The sequence below is a fragment of the Rana temporaria genome, chromosome 1, assembly GCF_905171775.1.
Source record: "Rana temporaria chromosome 1, aRanTem1.1, whole genome shotgun sequence".
Taxonomy (NCBI): Eukaryota; Metazoa; Chordata; class Amphibia; order Anura; family Ranidae; genus Rana; species Rana temporaria.
In genome coordinates, this window is record NC_053489.1 from 401275772 (window position 1) to 401298541 (window position 22770).

At 44.3% G+C, this 22770-nt stretch overlaps 1 protein-coding gene across 1 annotated transcript in view; it reads left to right on the top strand.

The window, feature by feature from the left end:
- The window catches only part of JSRP1 (junctional sarcoplasmic reticulum protein 1), a 127830-nt gene that overhangs the window by 47219 nt on the left and 57841 nt on the right, over positions 1 to 22770 (top strand). Inside the window, exon 2 of the mRNA XM_040323225.1 lies at positions 16075 to 16246. The gene's annotated coding sequence lies outside the window, so the exon portion shown is untranslated. The remainder of the gene's footprint in view (positions 1 to 16074; positions 16247 to 22770) is intronic.

Consider the following 22770-nt stretch of genomic DNA (forward strand, 5'->3'; position numbering starts at 1 on the left):
CGCAAATACCGTACAAGATAAAACGTTGAAATGACCGTCGTTTTATTCCCTAGGGTGTCTGATAAAAAAACATATATAATGTTTGGGGGTACTGCGTAATTTTCTAGCAAAAAAATTATGATTTGTACATGTAGGAGAGAAGTGCCAGAATAGGCCTGGTATGGAGGTGTGTATAACAGCCCTGTATGGAAGTGGTTAACATTGGTACGCCGCACTTATGCCTCATATAGCAGGGGCAACTATACGCCGGAAAAAGCCTAACGTAAACGTCGTAACTTTACTGCGTCGGCCGCGCGTACGTTCGGGAATTTGCGTATCTAGCTAATTTGCATACTCGATGAGGAATTCGACGGAAGCGCCACCTAGCGGTCAACAAAAAAATGCAGTTAAGATCCGACGGCGTAAGAGACTTACGCCTGTCGGATCTAATGGATAATCTATACGTAACTGATTCTAAGAATCAGGCGCATAGATACGACGGGTCGGATTAGGACTTACGACGGCGTACATGGCGCTGCGCCGTTGTAAGTCCTTTCAGAATCTGGGCCCATATGTGTATTGTTATCTTCCTTATATATATCATTTCAATATATTTATAAATGATATTGGGTCTGAGATCAAAAGTAACATTTCTGTCTTTGCAGATGACACCAAGCTATGCAGTGGAATAACGTCCTTACAGGATGTCTCCAATTTACAAGCCGACCTCAATGCTCTGTCTGATTGGGCGACTAAGTGGCAGATGAGGTTTAATGTAGATAAATGTAAAGTTATGCACTTGGGGGCTAAGAATATGCATGCATCATACATACTAGGGGGAGTACAACTGGGGGGATCTGTAGTGGAGAAGGATCTGGGGGTTTTAGTTGATCATAAGCTCAATAATGGCATGCAATGCCAAGCTGCGGTTTCCAAAGCGAGCAAACTCCTTTCTTGTATTAAGAGAGGTATGGACTCCAGAGACAGAGATATAATTTTGCCCCTGTACAAATCATTAGTAAGACCTCATCTGGAATATGCAGTTCAGTTCTGGGCACCAGTTCTCAAAAAGGACATCGGAGAACTGGAGAAAGTGCAGAGAAGGGCAACCAAACTGATAAGAGGCATGGAGGAGCTCAGCTATGAGGAAAGATTAGAGGAACTAAATTTATTCACTCTTGAGAAGAGGAGAATAAGGGGGGATATGATCAACATGTACAAATATATAAGAGGTCCATACAGTGAACTTGGTGTTGAGTTATTCACTTTACGGTCATCACTGAGGACAAGGGGGCACTCTTTACGTCTAGAGGAAAAGAGATTTCACCTCCAAATACGGAAAGGTTTTTTCACAGTAAGAGCTGTGAAAATGTGGAACAGACTCCCTCCAGAGGTGGTTCTGGCCAGCTCAGTAGATTGCTTTAAGAAAGGTCTGGATTCTTTCCTAAATGTACAGAATATAACTGAGTACTAAGATTTGTAGGTAAAGTTGATCCAGGGTAAATCCGATTGCCTCTCGGGGGATCAGGAAGGAATTTTTTCCCCTGCTGTAGCAAATTGGATCATGCTCCGCTGGGGTTTTTTGCCTTCCTCTGGATCAACTGTGGGTATGATGTTGGGTGTATAGGATTTTACTGTGTTTTTTTATTTTGTTTTTTTGTGGTTGAACTGGATGGACTTGTGTCTTTTTTCAACCTGACTAACTATGTAACTAAAGTCCTATCCAGTCATACCAGTCATCTCAGTTTGTACAGTCAATTAATATGATTTCCTAAAAGTAATGCCAGTGACAGCTCTGTCTACCTGACAAACATTAAAAAGAAAAATCTGGGGGCGTGGTCTCAGCATGGCGGCATGAGGACGCATCTTAACAGAGCTCCCGACCAGCGGGTTCCCTGCAGCTAACCACCGCTAACTTACCCCACATTACCAGCGCCCAACAGGTCCCTTGGATGTCCAGAAAGCTAGACCGACATCCCGCTGCCTCAGCCTATACCCTGGAATGCCTTCTGCGGCCGCATCAGGGGAATCCACAGTGCATAATCTCCTGCAATGGCGGCCAAACCACACAATGCCGCCTTTCTCACCCCTCAGTGATCTTTATCCCTGCTTACCCAGATCGCTGATGGTCTCTGCAGACATGGATGAGGAACTGCTCAGCTTGGAACACACTGCCTCTTCACCGGCTCCCACACCACCCAGCGCTCTGTGCTTCAGCTCAGAGCACACTGCAGAGCAAGGACTGATGCCTCTACCCCAGGCCACAGTGAGTACCCTCGGTAGCCCACCTCGGTCCCCTGGTCTCCCTATCACCCACAAGACACAGACTCTCAAACAGGAAGTGTCTGGACTAGACACCCAGGTTGCCGCAGTGGTGCAGAAACAAGGTACAATGTCTCAGTCTGTGCAAACCTTGTAATCTTCTAACTCTGATCTCAATGACCAAGTTCACTTACTCCCTGAATCTGTCCCACAATCAGAACTGCGCTTGACAGTGGCCAATATTTTTAATCGCTAGCTGGACCCCCTACCAGACTCTGAGGTTGTCATTGACAGAGTTCACAGAACCCTGGGCCCAAGATCAGATTCATCAGACAGACCCAGGGATGTCCTTTGCTGCTTTACTCTTTTATCCTCAAGGAGGACATACTACAGCAGGCTTGGAGGGTGGGAGTCCTTCGAAACTACTGGACTTGTTTATCTTTGGTGAGATAGATCCGACTCCAATACCTAACTGGCTTATAGTGCTCGTCTCTGGAGATCCCCGGTGCCAGGTCCCCCCAGACAGACCACAAAATGCCCTTTACCATCGCCGTGATTGGGGAGGCCTTTCACAAATAAAGAGGCGACCAGATGAACTTTCCACTGCAGACTCAGTCCAAACAGAGCTCTGCTTTTTTTCTTACGCTATAAAGAGTTAATATGGTTCCCCTTATTTACTTTCACTTCATTTATTACACTGCATTTTATGGCCATTGATATTACATATTTCTGTCTGCTGCTTCCCTAGTTATGTACCTTAAGCATTAAGGCCGCGTACAGACGACCGGATCTGTCCGCCGAACCGTTTTCATCGGACATGTACGCTGCCGGATTTTGGTCTGATGGTTGTACACACCATCAAACCAAAATCCCCACGGACAGAGAACGCGGTGACGTATACGACACCGACGTTCTCTGACGCGGAAGTTCAAAGCTTCCACGCATGCGTCGAATCAATTCGACGTCATGCGCGGGTTCTCGGGCCAGCGCACATGTCCGATGAGTCATACTGACCGGCGGACATGGTTCCAAACAGTTGTCCACTGGAAACATGTCCGATCCGCCGGAAAATTGTCCGGTCGGCCCTACACACGACCGAACATGTCCGCGGGAACTGGTCCGACGGACCAGTTTCAGCGGACATGTTCGGTCGTGTGTACGAGGCCTTAGGGTTGGATTGTGTACTTTACAGCTACACTCAGGAGTCGTGGCTCTACCTTGGGACAGGTCCAGTGGCCAGATACCCCTAAAATTTTGGGGCTGGTCGTTCAACCTCTATGCACTAGAACAGTGCTCATTCCACCCTTCCCCCTGCAGGGGGTTTTATATTTGAAGTTTCAGTGATATGATGGCATGCCTTGGTCCGCTGAACAGCGAGGGCCTCCCTTGTGCTATAAAGAGTTAAAGGGTCACTAAAGGAAAACATTTAAGCTGAAATGACTGTTAACTATTATGTCTCTATACCCTGTAAACTGATTCCCTTTAAAAATGATTCAAAATAGATAAAAACCAATCATATAATGTGCCTGCAGTTTAGTTTCGTTTTTGCTGTTGTTTCCTGGTTCTCTGATGTACAGAGCCAGAGAGCCAATAGAGGGCAGTGATGGATTGTAAAATGAAACTGGATTGGTGCTGACACACAGTAATCACACCTCCTTGATTAGTCACCACAGAGAGAAAGTTGTAGAAAGTCAACCCTCAGGGCAAGACACATGAAAGGCCGCATGGAGTTTGCTAAAAAAAACACCTGAAGGACTCCAAGATGGTGAGAAATAAGATTCTCTGGTCCGATGAGACCAAAATAGAACATTTTGGCTTTAATTCTAAGCGGTATGTGTGGAGAAAAGCAGGCACTGCTCATCACCTGTCCAATACAGTCCCAACAGTGAAGCATGGTGGTGGCAGCATCATGCTGTGGGGGTGTTTTTCAGCTGCAGGGACAGAACGACTGGTTGCAATCAAGGGAAAGATGAATGCGGCCAAGTACAGGGATATCCTGCAAGAAAACCTTCTCCAGAGTGCTCAGGACCTCAGACTGGGCCGAAGGTTTACCTTCCAACAAGACAATGACCCTAAGTACACAGCTAAAATAACAAAGGAGTGGGTTCACAACAACTCGTGCTGTTCTTGTAAGGTCAGCCAGAGCCCTGACTAAAACCATTGAGCACTCTTGGAGAGACCTCAAAATGGCTGTACTGTCCACAACGGTTTACATCCAACTGACCGAACTGGAACAGGCGGAATGGGTAGAGGATCCCCAATCCAGGTGTGAAAAACTTGTTGCATCTTTCCCAAAAGACTCATGGCTGTATTGGATCAAAAGGGTGCTTCTACTAAATACTGAGCAAAGGGTCTGAATACTTAGGACCACGTAATATTTCAGTTTTTCTTTTTTAATAAATCTGCAAAAATTCTGTGTTTTTCTGTCAATATGGGGTGCTGTGTGTACATTAATGAGGAAAAAAATAACTTAAATGATTTTAGCAAATGGCTGCAATATAAGAAAGAGTGAAAAATTTAAGGGGGTCTGAATACTTTCCGTACCCACTGTACCACTGAGTCTGGTAAAGCTCCCAGTCTCGACAGATTTACCCTCCCTTACTATAAACTAGGGTTGTCCCGATACCAGTATCGGTATCGGGACCGAAACAGAGTATTAGCGGGAGTACTCGTACTCCCGCTAATACCGCCAATACTAAAATAGAATACTTCCCTCCCCCCCCGCCGCCGCTGCCACATTAATCACCGCGGTGCGGGGGAACATTACAGACAGCTTTCGTTTGAATAGCTGTTTTCTCCGCCGCGCATAGACACTCCCCCTTGGACGGATCTGTCCAATCGCGAGCAAGGGGGAGTGTCTATGCGCGATGGGGAAAACAGCTGTTCAAACGAACGCTGACTGTAATGTTCCCCGCGCCGCGGTGATTAACAGTAGGTACAGGGGACATGGCTGGGTATACAGGGGACATGGCTGGATATACGGGGGACATGGCTGGTTATACGGGGGACATGGCTGGATATACGGGGGACATGGCTGGTTATACGGGGGACATGGCTGGTTATACGGGGGACATGGCTGGATATACAGGGGACATGGCTGGTTATACGGGGACATGGCTGGATATAAGGGGGACATGGCTGGTTATAAGGGGGACATGGCTGGTTATAAGGGGGACATGGCTGGTTATACGGGGGACATGGCTAGATATACGGGGGACATGGCTGGATATACGGGGGACATGGCTGGTTATACGGGGGACATGGCTGGTTATACGGGGGACATGGCTGGTTATACGGGGGACATTGCTGGATATGGGGGGACATGGCTGCATGTGGGGGGACATGGCTGGAATATGTGGGGGACATGGCTGCAAATATGTGGGGCACATGGCTGCATATGTTTGGGGACATGAATGCATTTGGGGACACATTTAAAAAAAGTATGGTACTTGTACTCAGTCCTAAAAAGTGGTATCGGGACAACCCCTACTATAAACAGTACCAGGATTCCTTGGTCCCTCACTTTATCATAGCGTTTAACGCTGTCTTAGACGGACACGGATATTTCCGGCGGACATGCAACGTGCATCTATTTCAGTGATCCCTAAACGGGTAAGGGACCCGTTACTATATGCCAGCTATAGGCCTATTTCCCTTCTAAACTGTGATACTGAAGCTATTCCCCAAAATCCTGGCTTCTAGGATGAATGTTTTATTACAAACCTTAATTGTTTTAATTCAAAATAGGGAGGCTAGGGACAACACTATTCGGACACATCATACACATCCTAGACACAGCAGAATGCTCCTATATTCCCTTTTACTCTGTCCACAGATGCCAAGAAGGGTAGACTGGGCCTTTCTTCAAGAGGCACTCAAATTGTGCTGGAATGGCCAGACCACTCCTGTCATGGATTTCAGCCTTTATAAGAATCCCAACTGCCACAGCTACAGGTAAATGGCTACGATTCAGCTCTCCAAAATCTGATGGACAGATAGGGTTGTCACCCTGCCCCCCTACTCTGGAACCTTTTTTTTTACAACATATTAGGGCAGGGTTTGACAAATTTGCTTGGAATCTAGGAGCCAGCTAAAACAAGTTAGGAGCCAGAAAACGCGGGCCCGTCCCGACGAGCTTGCGCGCAGAAAATGAACACATACGTGAGTAGACGCCCGCATATGTAAACGGTATTTCCAACAACAATGTGAGGTATCGCCGCGATCGTTAGCCGGGAGCAATAATTCTATCTCTAGAACATCCTCTGTAACTCAAAAATATGCAACTGTAGAATTTTTTAAACGTCGCCTATGGAGATTTTAAAGGGTAAAAGTTTGTCGGCATTCCACGAGCGGACGCAATTTTGAAGCGTGACATGTTGGGTATCAATTTACTCAGCGTAACATTATCTTTCACAATATAAAAAAAAATTGGGATAACTTTACTGTTGTCTTATTTTTTTATAAAAAAAAGTGTATTTTTTCCCAAAAAAAGTGCGCTTGTAAGGCCGCTGTGCAAATACGGCGTGACAGAAAGTATTGCAATGATCGCCATTTTATTCTCTAGAGTGTTAGAATAAAAAATATATATAATGTTTGGGGGTTCTAATTAGAGGGAAGGAGATGGCAGTGAAAAATTACACATTACACATGCTGTTTTACTTGTAATGCCAACGGCCACCACGTGGCCACCACCACGCACAGAGGCACACTGTGCCTCTGTGCGCCCCCACCACCGCGTGATCGCCGCAATCGGCGGGCCCGCGACGGCCGGTAATTGAGGCCGCTGCCTTGTAGGCCACAAACTTGCAGCCTCAATTACCGGCTGGCGCGGGCACCAGGTCACAATTTCTTGTCGCAATTGCGACATGGCGCCCGGATTTTGTCGAGCCCTGTATTAGGGGTAACCCATCTATCTGAGGCATTAATGCCAGCAACTACCAACAAAAGGTGGTGGCGTACGCTGACAACCTCTTATTTTATATCACTGAGCCTCTTACCTCCTTACCCTCCTAGTTACAGGAGTTGAAACGCTATAGTAGCTTTTCTAAGTTCAAGGTTAACTTACAAAAATCAGAGGCCTTAAAGGGGTTGTAAAGGTTTTTTTTTTTTTTTTCTAAATATGTTTCTTTTAACCTGGTGCATTGTTGGTTCACTAACCTTTTCCTTCGATTTCCCTTCTAAATGTTTTTTTTCTTTGTCTGAATTTCTCACTTCCTGTTCCTCCTCAGTAAGCTGTTCTTACTGACTAACCCCCAACCAGAACACGGGCAAGCTTACTGAGGAGAAACAGGAAGTAAGAAATTCAGACCAAAGAAAAAAAACATTTATAAGGGAAATCAAAGGAAAAGGTAAGTGAACCAACAATGCACTAGCTTAAAGGAACCTATTTAGAAAATAAAAAAACAAACCTTAACAACCCCTTTAAATATCTCCTTAACAGATGATACCAGAGCGAGCTTACACCCTTATTTTCCATTCAAATGGGCTGCCCGCTCGATTCAATATCTGGGAACAAAAATTCCTGCGAACCTAAATTACATTCTCCCCCTAAACTGCCAACCTTTCCTGTCAACGCTGACCTTAAAAAGTGTGACTCTCTGGCCCCAGGCACTGGCAATTCATTTGGCGAGGTAAACATCCACTCCTTGGTAGAGCGTTACTATTACGACCTAAGCTAAAGGGTGGAGTAGGTTTCCTGGACCCGGTCCTATATTATACTGCAGTGCATATGACCAGGGTCGTGGACTGGTGCTGACACTGTGCCTTGAAACTCTGGGTATCGCTGGAACAAGGGGAAGCCCAGGCTCCGCTTCTTGGTCTGCCCTGGGCAGGGAAAACCCATGTTACACACTTAACTACTCATCTGTTGATTGGCTCCGCTTTAACAGTACTGGACAGTTTCCTGACTATCTTCACTAAGCAGTTTCCCTTCCCCAATGACTCTGCTTAAGGGGCACCCTGGGTTTGTACCAAGTCTCACCGATCCGATCGTCCGGTTGGATAGCTTCAGAGACATTGCTCTCTGGACGCGCCCTTCTTAAACGTTATCACTGGAAGACTTTTTAGTTATCGCACTTCCTAAGATCGTTGCCTAGCCCAGCTCTCTTTGCTCGTAGGCTCCACTCTTTAGAGGAGCTTTGTCTGGGAGAGGACCCGTGATCTCCATGCCACTGAAGACCCTCTGTTCTTGGCAAAATGGTAGAGAGACTTGCAAGTTACCTTTACTGAACCCCAAAAGGAGAGAATACTTTTTTTTGTGCAGAAATCCTCACTATGCAGTAGGTACCAGGAAACCAGGTACAAAATTATGACGCGTTGGTATAGAACCCCATCAGTTCTGGCAAAGATATTTCCTCTTCAGATGGATCGTTGCTGGCGTTGTGGCCTCCATATGGGTACCATTCTACATATTTTTTGGGAGTGTCCTACGCTTGAAACTTTCTGGCACTCCGTGCTTAAGCTCATACATAAGTTCAGACATTTCATTACAAGATAACCCAGCTGTGGTCCTGCTTAACCTCATCCCATTGCCAAGGAAATGTTACCACAAATTCCTTCTCAAACACCTCCTTAATGCTGCACGGGCTTGCATTCCACCTCTGTGGAAGCAACAGTTTGCCCCAATGGTAGCCCAGTGGTTGGCAAGAGTGAAGGACAAGCAAATGGAAGATCTGACCTCGGCTTTGAGGAATAAGTCAAGAGGAACACAGGACCAGATGGCTTCACTTTCTTTTTTTCTTCCCCTTTCACTCTTTCTTCTTCTACTTCTTTTCTAATTCTTTTAAAATAAATAGATGAAAATATGGTGTGTACAGGGTGGCATTCTCTAACCCATTTTAGCCTTCCCTCTATGACGTGATGGATTTCCCTGGTAATGTAGGGATACCTCCTCCACGAACAGCTTGCAGCTTGAGAGGTTTCATACATGTAGGTAATGTTTTGTATTTTTTATTGCCTTAAATACTTTGTTTAGACCTTTCATAATACAGTACAAAGTATTGGTTGTACCTTCACATTGACTGTTCTGAGTTGTCTTTTTATTGTACCCGTGACCATCTTTAAATAAAAAATGAGGAAGGAAAATCTAATTTGGCAATCGGATCAAACCACACTGTCATGCAACTTTGGACATCTGAACTGTATATAAAATCACAGCTGAACCACCTGCTTTGTGTTTGTATTTTAAAGTAGTTGTAAAGGCTGAAGGCATTAAGGTAAAAACTTCAGTATGCAGCTCCTGCCTAGCCCCCATACCCCCCCCCCCCAAAGCTGCTGTCCCAGCTGTATGTCTACTGGTTGTCTCAGAGACAGCAGCAGGAGCCATTGGCTTCCACTGCTGTCAATCACAGCCAGGTAGGAGGGATTGGGGGCAGGGCCGTGCCCTACACACAGAGCAGGGCTCAGGAGCGAGCAGACAGGAGTTCCCCCCCCATACCAAGTTGCTTGTTATTGGGGGAACTCGGCAGGGGGAACAAGCCCAGAGTGCCAGTTGGGGACCCAAGAAGAAGAAGAGGTTCAGGCTTGCTCTGTGCAAAACCATTGCACAGAGCAGGTATGACATGTTTTTTTTTTTTAATTGAGACTTTAGTATTACTTTTGAGGTGAGCATTGTGACACCAGGTGTTAAAGTGGTTCAAACCCTTGCATATACCCAGTGAAGTGACTGGCCTCAGGTGATACAAACAAAATAAACAAACCATCATGCATAGGTTGTACCTGTGTATCTGATCTTCTCTTCTCTACATCTGTTCAAAGTCCAGAAATTATAAAGCTTGTCAAAGCTGTCAGAAAAAAAGGGGACAGAGAGCTGAAAGAACACTCTAATGCCGCGTACACACGATTGAAAAATTCCGACAACAAAACCGTGGATTTTTTTTCCCGAAGGAATGTTGGCTCAAACTGTGTTGCATTACACACGGTCACACAAATGTCGGAAATCTATGACGTCAGAATGCGGTGACGTACAACACGTACAACGAGCCGAGAAAAATTAAGTTCAATAGGCAGTGCGGCTCTTCTGCTTGATTCCGAGCATGCGTGGATTTTTGTGCATCGGAATTGGCTACACACGATCGGAATTTCCGTCAAGAACTTTTGTTGTCGGAAAAATTGAGATCCAGCTCTCAAACATTTGTTGTCGGAAATTCCGACAGCAAATGTCCGATGAAGCCTACACACGGTCGGAATTCGACGTGTGTACGTGGCATTCGAGTTGATTAGAAGAAAAGGGACACATCCCCTTCACACAGCATGCAGGAACCGAGCTGAGACTGTCAATCAGCTGGAGCTTCCTCCTCTGTCGCATTTTTTTCTCTTGGTGTCAAGAAAACTTGTTGGACGTGATTCATGCAGATAGCAGAGGAACAAAGTAACAGGCAGAAATGACAGTTGCTCTGAATTAGAGATGGAAAGGCCTGGGAATTTTTTTTTTAAATTGCGCAAAATTTGGGGAAAATTGGAAAAAGTGAGAAGCCTGAAATGTTCTTTTACAATGATAAATAATATATTTATGACATAGTAATCAAACTATATAACATGAAGATCCTTAAAGATTTCTGAGACTTTATGTAAAGTATTAATTATAGCAAGTTCTCTCAGCTGAAGACGACAAGCAAATCCTGGAATACATTACGAATAACACTGTACTTCTTAATGCAGTTCTCAAATAAGAGAAATACACCTATCTTTCATTAGGGAGCACTCGAGGGGAAAGGCTCCAGTTTCGTTTTGCCTTTGTGCTCCATCTAGTACCTCCTACAGTTAGTGATTGTTGGGATACAGTAGATTGTAGTATCAGTCCTATCAGGCCTTAAAGCAGAGTTCCACCCAAAGTGAAACTTCCGCTTTAAAGCACTCCTTGGCCCCCTTTACATGCCACATTTGGCATGTCATTTTTTGGGGGGGAGTAGGTGCTTAGTTTTGCGTGGCACTTTCTGTCCCACTTCCTGCTTCCGAGTACAAGCCGCCTAGGCGACCTCTCCTCTCCCCTAGGCGGCCCCTTCCTCTCTGCAATCTTCTGGGGGGACACATCACAGATCCCAGAAGATTTCCTGTCTATGCGGAGTACGCAGCGAGACTTGCGCAAGCAGAGTGTGCAGCGCGACTCGCACATGCGCAGTGCACGCCCGGCCCGTGAAGCCCACAAGCTGTCACAGCCAGGTGCCCACAATTTCAATAGCAGGTGGAGGGGGAAAGGAGCGAGGCTTTGGGTTAGGTGGTGGCTGTTTATTAAAAATCAGCAGCTACACTTTTGTAGCTGCTTACTTTTAAATTAAAAAAAGCCTGAAACTCAGCTTTAAAGTGGACCTTCAGTCATTTGTTTTAACTTTTTTTCCTATTTTATGTTCTGCTGTGTTAACTTTGAAAAGTAAATAGTTAAATTAGTTCCAGAAAACACCTTACTTGCCTTGCTTTTCTTTTTTTTGCTTGTAATTCACCTAAGCAACATGGTGTAGTACATTCGTGCTGACTACCGGGACTGAATCATCAGTGCTTCATTTCCTAAAGATCCATATGAAGCCCTGCTTAAAAAAAAAAAACGTACACCTGCACCAACTCCCAATTTAAGCTTGTTACCTATATTTTGACTAAAGGCCCGTACACACGATCAGATTTTACGAAATGGGAATTGTGTGATGGCAGGATGTTGTCGGAAAATCCGACTGTTTGTATGCTCCATCGTACAATTGTTGTCGGATTTTCCACCAACAAATGTTGGATAGCATGCTTTAAAAAAAATTCCGACAACAAATGTGTGTTGTCGGATTATCCGATCATGTGTACAGAAGTCCATCGGACAAAACTCCAAAGTACAGTATTGCTCAGAAGCAATGCTCACCATAACACAACATTAGCAGAAGTTGCCCAAAGGGTGGCGCTAAAGAGCTGAAAAACCACTTAGTTTCGTGTTTGGCCGACAATTCTTTGCAGTTTGTATGCAAGACAAGTTCATGGCCAACGACCTTTGGACAAAAGTCCTATGCTTTGTAAGTCCTATGCTTTGTCTGCGGAAAATCCAATCGTGTGTACGAGGCTTTAGACTAAAAGGGTTAAAGCTAGGCCTTTGAAATCATTTTGCATTAGCTTTTGCAGAAGTCAAGCACCGTGTCTCTCAGGTCATGTTCCAACACCATGTAAAAATTCAAAAAGATTCAAGAATCATGGGTTGAGTTCTATCTTTCTCCTAACTTCTGTGAGGATTCTCTGACACTCCAAAACAAGGGTTGCTGGGTGTTGTTCCACAATACTAAACTTTTTGACTGCCTCCCCCTCTTCCCTATTTAACCTATTCCTTCCCCCCAGCCTATGTAACCTATTCATTTTCCCCCCAGCCGATGTAACCTATTCCTTTTCCCCCAGCCTATGTAACCTATTCCTTTTCCCCCCAGCCTATGTAACCTATTCCTCCCCCCCCACCCTATCTAACCTAATACTTTTCCCCCCACCCTATCTAACCTATTATTTTTCCCCCCACCCTATCTAACCTATTACTTCCCCCCCACCCTATCTAACCTATTCCCTTTCCCTCACCATATCTAACCTATTCCTTTCCCCCCACCCTATCTAACCTATTCCTTTCCACCCACCCTATCTAACCTATTCCTTTTCCCTCACCCGATCTAACCTATTCCTTTTCCCTCACCATATCTAACCTATTCCTTTCCCCCCACCCTATCTAACCTATTCCTTTCCACCCACCCTATCTAACCTATTCATTTTCCCTCACCCTATCTAACCTATTCCTTTCCCCCCCCACCCTATCTAACCTATTCCTTTCCCCCCACCCTATCTAACCTATTCCTTTCCACCCACCCTATCTAACCTATTCCTTTTCCCCCCACCCTATCTAACCTATTCCTTTCCACCCACCCTATCTAACCTATTCCTTTTCCCTCACCCTATCTAACCTATTCCTTTTCCCTCACCATATCTAACCTATTCCTTTCCCCCCACCCTATCTAACCTATTCCTTTCCACCCACCCTATCTAACCTATTACTTTTCCCTCACCCTATCTAACCTATTCCTTTCCCCCCACCCTATCTAACCTATTCCTTTTCCCTCACCCTATCTAACCTATTCCTTTTCCCTCACCATATCTAACCTATTCCTTCCCCCCACCCTATCTAACCTATTCCTTTCCACCCACCCTATCTAACCTATTACTTTTCCCTCACCCTATCTAACCTATTCCTTTCCCCCCACCCTATCTAACCTATTCCTTTCCACCCACCCTATCTAACCTGATCCTTTTCCCTCACCATATCTAACCTATTCCTTTTCCCTCACCATATGTAACCTATTCCTTTCCCCCCACCCTATCTAACCTATTCCTTCCCCCCCACCCTATCTAACCTATTCCTTTCCACCCACCCTATCTAACCTATTCATTTTCCCTCACCCTATCTAACCTATTCCTTCCCCCCCCCCCACCCTATCTAACCTATTCCTTTCCCCCCACCCTATCTAACCTATTCCTTTCCACCCACCCTATCTAACCTATTCCTTTCCACCCACCCTATCTAACCTATTACTTTTCCCTCACCCTATCTAACCTATTCCTTTCCCCCCACCCTATCTAACCTATTCCTTTCCACCCACCCTATCTAACCTATTCCTTTTCCCTCACCATATCTAACCTATTCCTTTTCCCTCACCCTATCTAACCTATTCCTTTCCCCCCATCCTATCTAACCTATTCCTTTCCCCCCACCCTATCTAACCTATTCCTTTCCCCCCACCCTATCTAACCTATTCCCTTTCCCCCACCCTATCTAACCTATTCCCTTTCCCTCACCCTATCTAACCTATTCCCTTTCCCCCCACCCTATCTAACCTTTTCCTTTCCCCCCAGCCCATCTAACCTATTCCTTTTCCTTAACCTTTCCCCACCCAGTCTCCTACCCTATTTTCACCTTCCTTTGCATATACTTTTCCCTTTTGTGTTTTTTTTTTTTTTGCAGCATCTCTAATTGTCCTAGGTTTGGGAAACTACTTTTGTTGTGTAGTTTACGCACTCAATTTGGTCACATTTATTCTGCATTACTTGAACACTGTAATTACTTTGGATATGTAACCCACCATATCTAACCTATTCCTTTCCCCCCCCCCATCTAACCTATTCCTTCCCCCCCACCCTATCTAACCTATTCCTTTCCCCCCACCCTATCTAACCTATTCCTTTCCACCCACCCTATCTAACCTATTCCTTTTCCCTCACCATATCTAACCTATTCCTTTTCCCTCACCCTATCTAACCTATTCCTTTCCCCCCATCCTATCTAACCTATTCCTTTCCCCCCACCCTATCTAACCTATTCCTTTCCCCCCACCCTATCTAACCTATTCCTTTCCACCCACCCTATCTAACCTATTCCTTTTCCCTCACCCTATCTAACCTATTCCTTTTCCCTCACCATATCTAACCTATTCCTTTCCCCCCACCCTATCTAACCTATTCCTTTCCACCCACCCTATCTAACCTATTACTTTTCCCTCACCCTATCTAACCTATTCCTTTCCCCCCACCCTATCTAACCTATTCCTTTTCCCTCACCCTATCTAACCTATTCCTTTTCCCTCACCATATCTAACCTATTCCTTCCCCCCCACCCTATCTAACCTATTCCTTTCCACCCACCCTATCTAACCTATTCCTTTCCCCCCACCCTATCTAACCTATTCCTTTCCCCCCACCCTATCTAACCTATTCCCTTTCCCCCACCCTATCTAACCTATTCCCTTTCCCTCACCCTATCTAACCTATTCCCTTTCCCCCCCACCCTATCTAACCTTTTCCTTTCCCCCCAGCCCATCTAACCTATTCCTTTTCCTTAACCTTTCCCCACCCAGTCTCCTACCCTATTTTCACCTTCCTTTGCATATACTTTTCCCTTTTGTGTTTTTTTTTTTTTTGCAGCATCTCTAATTGTCCTAGGTTTGGGAAACTACTTTTGTTGTGTAGTTTACGCACTCAATTTGGTCACATTTATTCTGCATTACTTGAACACTGTAATTACTTTGGATATGTAACTAAGGATGAGCTCTGGTGTGTTCGCAAACCCCACGTGCAGAGCCCGCCAGGAAGTCGACACTGCGCTGCTCTAATCACAGGCAGTGAGACATTGTCCTGAAGCAGGGCCGCAGAGATCGGAAAATGTCTCACTGCTTGTGATTAGCGCAGTGTCGAAGTCCTGTCGGGCTCTGCACGTGGGGTTTGGGAACACGCCGGAGCTCATCCTTACTTGTAACTGAAAATGTATCCTTTCTGTGCCCGTTTTGTGGTGTTTTTATCTTTTATACACATGTATATCATTTATTTACTTTTGTATATACGTATAGCTTTTAGTGCCGGTTCACACAGGGGCAACACAACTTACAGCGTGACTTTGCAAGGCAACTTGGAGGCAACTTCAGCGTGACTTTCAGCGACTTATGTCCAGCAACTTGGGGCAACTTGAGGTCTGACAAGTCGGATCCTAAGTCGTTGTAGTGTGAACCGGCTCTTACACTGAACGTTTGTTTTTGCAAAGCCATCATCCCCTTATTTATTTTAGTAAATCTAAAATACGCTTTAGCAAGAAGCAGTATAGCATGTTAAATCATAATAAAAGCAGTTCTAGATCGCAATTGTTCTTTGTGATAAAATGACAAATAAAAATATAATGGTAATATGTCAACACTAAATTGGATTTTATCAGAATGATTATTAATATTAAACGGGCTGTGTAAAAAGTTCCTCAGATTAAACTGAATATACTTTTTTTTTGCCTACTGTATGTCTGGAAACATCTCCATATTAATGTTAAAAAAAAATCTGTGCTTGTTTCTGCAGCCTGACAGAGCTTTAATTACATATGAAAGTTGTATCCACATGGCTCGTATTACCCCCTGATTGGTTGTCATTTCGTACCCACTGAGATTTGCACCTGTCTGTGTATATTTAGATGCTCAGGCGCTGCCAGAGAGGGATGCAGGCGTCTTAGTGTGGATCTGAAATTTTAAAGGTAAGAGAAATTGAATTTTTATGTGTATTTTAGATAAGAAAGTAAAACTGGAGACTTTTTAAACTTGCCTGGAAATCTTTATTGTATCAGTCACCTCCTGGTAAAGTTGTGTCTAAGAACTGTAACCTATATATAGTATGTAGCTTGCTGAAGCAATCAAATCTTCAGATAATTGACGTCCCTTTTCAAACCAGCAAGGTGATGAATATCAGAAATAATTGATTCTTTCCTGGTTTTCATTTTTCATTAATGGTATTAGTATATTTGGCTAACCTCTGAAACGTGCATGATGTGATATACACTGACTGCTTACTTCCAACCATAGCCTAGGTCTTAACCATTTCACTTCTGGACTAGTTTTTCCATTTTCACACATATTATAATGCGTGTAATTTATTATTACTATCTGAAAGCAGAATATAAAGAAAGATAGTCTTAGTTTTGTAATTGCAAAATGTACCAAATAAATAGAAACCTCACCTTTTTTAGTACGGCTGTTCCTTACCCAATTTTGTTCCTTCTATGGTTTCTATTCTAGTTGGGTGCTTTGGTTCACCTACATTGTATGTCCTTGATCATTAGCACCTGGTTATATTTGTTTGATCAAGCCTAGGGCTAACTAATTATAAATATCTCATGTTTTTTAACTGGAAAATAGTATTATTATTTTAGCATGCATACCTTATTTTCATTTCATGTGATAATCCAGGGCCAGAACTCTATAACTCTGGTTATCCTTGTTGCCAGGGGCTCACCAGAAGTGGGTTGAATGATGTTACATGTCATTCAACCTTTATAGCGGATCAGTAGCCATCACAGTACAAAGAGAACTACTACTGTTTTCTTTTTTTTTTAAAACAAAAGGGTGGTGCCAAAGGGTTACTTTTCGGAGGGGCTACACCGCTTCCACACTGCTGGTTCTGCCAAGTGATGCTGGCCATGGAACTTTTGCAGGTACCATCAAGCATGAAGTAAATTCTGTTCAAGGAACCCCAAAACAGTATATGGTTTGCATTTGAGTCCCACTTTTTTCTACATATCAAAACTTGCCTATAATTGAAAAGACATCACGTCCGTGCCGGTTTCTGCATCACTATGGATGACCAAGAACAGAAAAGAGGTAATGATGAAGAGGACCCTGCAGCCTTAAAGTGGATGTAAACCCTCTCCCATACCCAGTGAAGTGAACAGCCTCAGATGATACACAGGGATAAAACAAATATCCCTGCATAAGTTGTACATGCATATCTGCTCTCTTCATCTGTATATATCCTTTAGAACGGGGTAGGCAACTCCCGGCACTGGTGCCGCAAGCGGCACTCGACTCCCTCCCCATCAGCAGAGCAGCGCAGGGAAGTGTCAGTGAGACACTAGTGCATTCCAATTTCAGAATTTCCTGCACTGAGGGGGAGGCACTGTTCCCACACACATTGTAAAAGATGGGAAACATTGTTTGGTTCTCTAACCTTGCTGTAGCTGTGATCGTCAGCTTTTGTGATGGGGAAGAAATTGGGCGCAGTTCTGCTGGGGGGGGGGGCAGTCCCTGTTTCCAGGAGGAGGAAGACTGTCATTGTCCACTCCTAAAGCCAATGACCGTCCTGCTAGTCCTGCCCACCATCTGGAAAAAAATGACTCGCTTGGTTGCCACTACCAATCTCAGAAAGAAAGGATTTCACTGTGATTGAGAAAACCACAATCAGGTGATAGTTTGTGGAATTGCTGTTGAGCTTTTGGGAACTTTGTTAAAATGATTCCTGAACCTTTACGTCACTTACCACTAAACCCCTTTAAGCCACAGCCACCATTCAGCGCAATGAATATCACACCCAACTTTTGCGGCGGCCCTTTGCGCCACACTTTTTCTCAGCTGCAGGGGCCCAACCTATGACCCTGCACACAGGGTACAAAATAGAGTTCAAAACTCCCCTTCACCGCTTTCTTCTCTCAATCTAAAAAAATGTGCCCAGGGACAGTCAGACTTGCAGAATGCCTTAAACCATCTCTTTCCCCAAAAAGTAGTTGTGCCATAACCTCCCCAGAGCAGGTTCTTCAGATTCTTTTCAAACCTGTTCACAGTACATTTGCCCTATCCTGGGGCGAATGTTCCTTAAAGGGTAACTCCACTTTTGTGGGGGAACAAAAATGGCAAATAAAGAAGAAATAATTATAGTGTATACCAGGGCTCGACAAATCCCGGGCGCCAGGTCGCCATGGCGACTAGAAATAGGGTCCTGGCGACTTGAATTGGAAGGGGGGCAAAAAAAAAAAAATTTTTTTTTTTTTTTTTTTGTGAGCTGGGGCCATCTGGTGGTGAGCCGTTGGTATTACAAGTTATTACCACCAGATGTGAGCTGGCGCCATCTGGTGGTGGCCGTTGGTATTACAAGTTAAGCATTACAAGTTAAACAGCAATTCTAATGTTGTTTTTCACTATTTTCACTGCCATCTTCTTCCCTCTAATTAGAACCCCCAAACATTATATATATTTTTCATCCTAACACCCTAGAGAATTAAATGGCGATCGTTGCAATACTTTCTGTCACGCCGTATTTGCGCAGCGGTCTTACAAGCGCACTTTTTTTGTAAAAAAATTACTCTTTTTTAAATTAAAAAATAAGACAACAGTAAAGTTATCCCCCTTTTTTTTTATATTATGAAAGATAATGTTACGCCGAGTAAATTCATACCCAACATGTCACGCTTCAAAATTGCGTACGCTCGTGGAATGCCGACAAACTTTTACCCTTTAAAATCTTCATAGGCGACGTTTAAAAAAAATCTACAGGTTGCATGTTTTGAGTTACAGAGAAGGTCTAGGGCTAGAATTATTGCTCTCGCTCTACCAACCGCGGCGATACCTCACGTGTGGTTTGAACACCGTTTACATATGCGGGCGCTGCTCACGTATGTGTTCGCTTCTGCGCGCAAGCTCGTCGGGACGGGGCGCGTTTTCTGGCTCCTAACTTTTTTACCTGGCTCCTAGATTCCAAGCAAATTTGTCAACCCCTGGTGTATACAATTGGGACACAAGTCATATTGTATTTGAATGTTATTAAAAATTATCTTTACTTTTCAATCTGCAGCCACTGTAATTTTCTGTAAATGCAGTGCAATATGGCTACCTGGAGTTGTTCTGTACACAGAATATGTACTGACCACCCCCCAGAAACATAATTTCCTGCTTGTGTGATTGGCTCACCATTTTTTCCAGAAGTCTGCCTGTGATGAGCCCCTGTCCTCAACAGGACTATGTCTGACGTAAATGATTCCTCTGTCCAGAACCAGCACTATCCAAGACCCTTTAGCCCACCCAGTCACCAGCTGTACTTCAGTGTAGGGTGAAAAACATCAAACTCCTTTATTCAAGCACATGTTACCACAGATATACAACTCAGACATTTCCCACCCCCCACCCTTGGATTCAGGGCGGGGTAAACTGTCCAATAGCAATAGACACACAGGTCAGGTGTGTTCAAACTTCTCATCAGTAAACAGTCTTATCAGCAGGGAGAGCTGTTGGACACACAGGTCAGGTGTATTCACACAGCAATAGACACACACGTCAGGTGTATTCAAACGTCTTATCAGTAAACAGTCTTATCAGCAGGGAGAGCTGTTGGCGGAATCCCCCTGCCCGCCCATCTATAGAGATGCACATCCCATAATATACTTTTCTTCCAAGGCAGACAGACACAATAAAACAATGCAATACAATCACTCCCCAAACAATCCCAGCAAAGAGTCCACAACAGCATGAGACAACACACAATATATGCAAAATTTCAGTGTGGCTGTACAGTGAGTCTGACTAGCACAGATCCTAGTGGGGTTCTCAGTCACCCTGTGCCCCTAATGGACACAAGGGGGGTTTACACATAAGAGGGTCCGGGGAAGCTGGACACAGAGTTTCCAGAGCTCTCCAAGGTAAGCTGAGTTCCACAAACCCCCCTACCGAAAGGGACTCCCGTCAAACTGTCTAAGATGCAAGTCAGATTTTAGGCATCCCTTGCAACAAAAATAATTTTTTTGGTGAGATACTCCCTGTAGGAACACATCTAAAGGCATACAGACTCATTAGTGCCCTGCAGGTGCACACCAAATAGATAATTATGAAACCACTCCCATTAGACCCACTTGGCAGAGGCACTGAGAAACAGAGGAATTTCTTCAGAATAACAAAAGGTAGAAATCTGCAACAAAGGTTGTTATAATCCTTGCAATGAACATAGATCACCCAGAGGGGATTTTATTTTTTTTCGCAACAAAAGTGGAATCACGCTTTAACAAATTATAACATTCCTCAATTAATCCTCAAGGTCATTGTTCTTGCTGGCCTCGCTGTACATTGTCAGAAACCTTTTTCCAAGCTATATCTCAGATCAAGTGCCCTTTGCAGCACCTTGTTCTTTTTTGGCACCTCATATTCGCTCTCATTGCTCACTGAAATCACCCTTTGGACCCACCATGGAACTCCCTTTAGATGATCTCTACAGCAAAGTGGCCTTCTTGGTTTCCATCTTATTTGTCAGACATGTCTCTAAACTGGCGTCTCTCTCTTGCAAGGAGCTATTCATTATTTTTCACAAAGAAAAAGTAGGCTTATGTCAAAGATCATCTTTTCTTCCTAAGGTTGTATCAGTCTTCAACCTCAATGAAGACCTGAGTTTATGTCTCTAACATAAACCCAGCACACACACCAGCACCATTAGTGTGCCTGGTTCCTGCAAAATCTGGCCCAGACTGCCATATTAAACGGTGGCACACCTTCCCTACCACAATAGGTACCTACTCCCACTTCTGGTCAGATCACCGCAGCGATCCAAGCAAATATGTGCTTTCCCGGCAGCCTTCTAGGACACGTCACAGGTCACAGGAAGCTGCAGGACCATTCACAAAGCACAGCGCAGCACTCGCTGTGTGCAGCCTCAAGCAGAATAATGTAACTGTGTTTTCCCATGTGATTCTGGTGTTAAAATATCTTGTTAGAATCCAGGGAATATTATATTGAGTCTATATTTTTCTTGGCAGAAATGATCAGTGTTTGTAACAAGATTGATACCAGATGGAACAGAATGTTACTTCAATTACTTGGCTTTCCCTGTGATTCTCTGAGCTGTGATTCCTGTACAATTAAAAAGCACATGTCTTGTTTTAGGATTATTGTATCTGTCCAGCTTTTATATATAGTATTTAGGCATTGTATTTTAAAATTGCCTTCTACAATTTAATTCCTTGCATAAAATCCTCTCATTTAGAGAAATATAAAAAAAAGCAACACAGTAAATGTTATGTGCCAGGAGAACAGATATTTATAAAGTCGCACTCCTGTCTCCAAAATCAGGCAAATTATGTTTCCCTTTTTTGTTCTCACAAAAGATTAATGTCATTTATGAAATAACAAACAATTTTGTAATATTAAATCCTCCATTTACAAAATGAAATACAGCAGCATACTTCTGCAATAAGGGCCGGCTTACACCAGAACACGGTGCAGAAAACCCACACATTCAAAACTAACTGCACTTGTGCTCTGTACCGAATGTCAGTGTTAACTTAATGACACCCCAAGCACTGGTCGCAAACACAGTGGGCCAGATTCAGAGACATGAGCGGATCTTTGTGCGGGCGTAGCGTATCTTATTTACGCTACGCCGCCGCAACTTAGAGAGGCAAGTGCAGTATTCACAAAGCACTTGCGTCCTAAGTTACGGCGGCGTAGCGTAAATTGGCCGGCGTAAGCCCGCCTAATTCAAATGTGGAAGAGGTGGGCGTGTTTTATGGTAATTACTCGTGACCCCACGTAAATGACGCTTACGAACGGTGCATGCGCCGTCCGTGGACGTATCTCAGTGCGCATGCTCAAAATTACGCCGCAAATAGTCAATGCTTTAGACGTGAACGTAAGTTACGCACAGCCCTATTCGCGTACGACTTACGCAAACGACGCAAAATTCTACGCTGGCCCGACGTCCATACTTAACATTGGCTACGCCTCATATAGCAGGGGTAACTTTACGCTGGAAAAAGCCTTACGTAAACAACGTAAATCAATGCAACGGGCGGACGTACGTTTCTGAATCGGCGTATCTAGCTCATTAGTATATTCTACGCTTAAATCTACGGAGGCGCCCCTAGCGGGCAGCGTAAAATTGCACACAATTATACGCCGGCGTATGCAAGTTACGTCGGCGGAGGAAGCCTATTTTTTCAACGTATCTGGCTTTGAGAATCGGCCTAAAGATACGACGGCGCAGATTTGAAATTACAGCGGCGTATCTGGAGATACGCCGCCGTAAGTTGTTTATGAATCTGGCCCAGTGTGTTTGCCTGCACTGGATTGCATGGCCAGGATAAAGCTGGGTCACAACAGGAGGTCAGAGCAGAGACAAATTTAGGGGCAGATCAAGTTGACAACAGGTAAGCAGATCACAGAAACCGTTGTACATTCAGGTAGCAGGGTAATAACGAATGACTATCCAGCAACTTCCTGGCTCAGCTGTGCTCCTTATTAAATAGGTCACTGA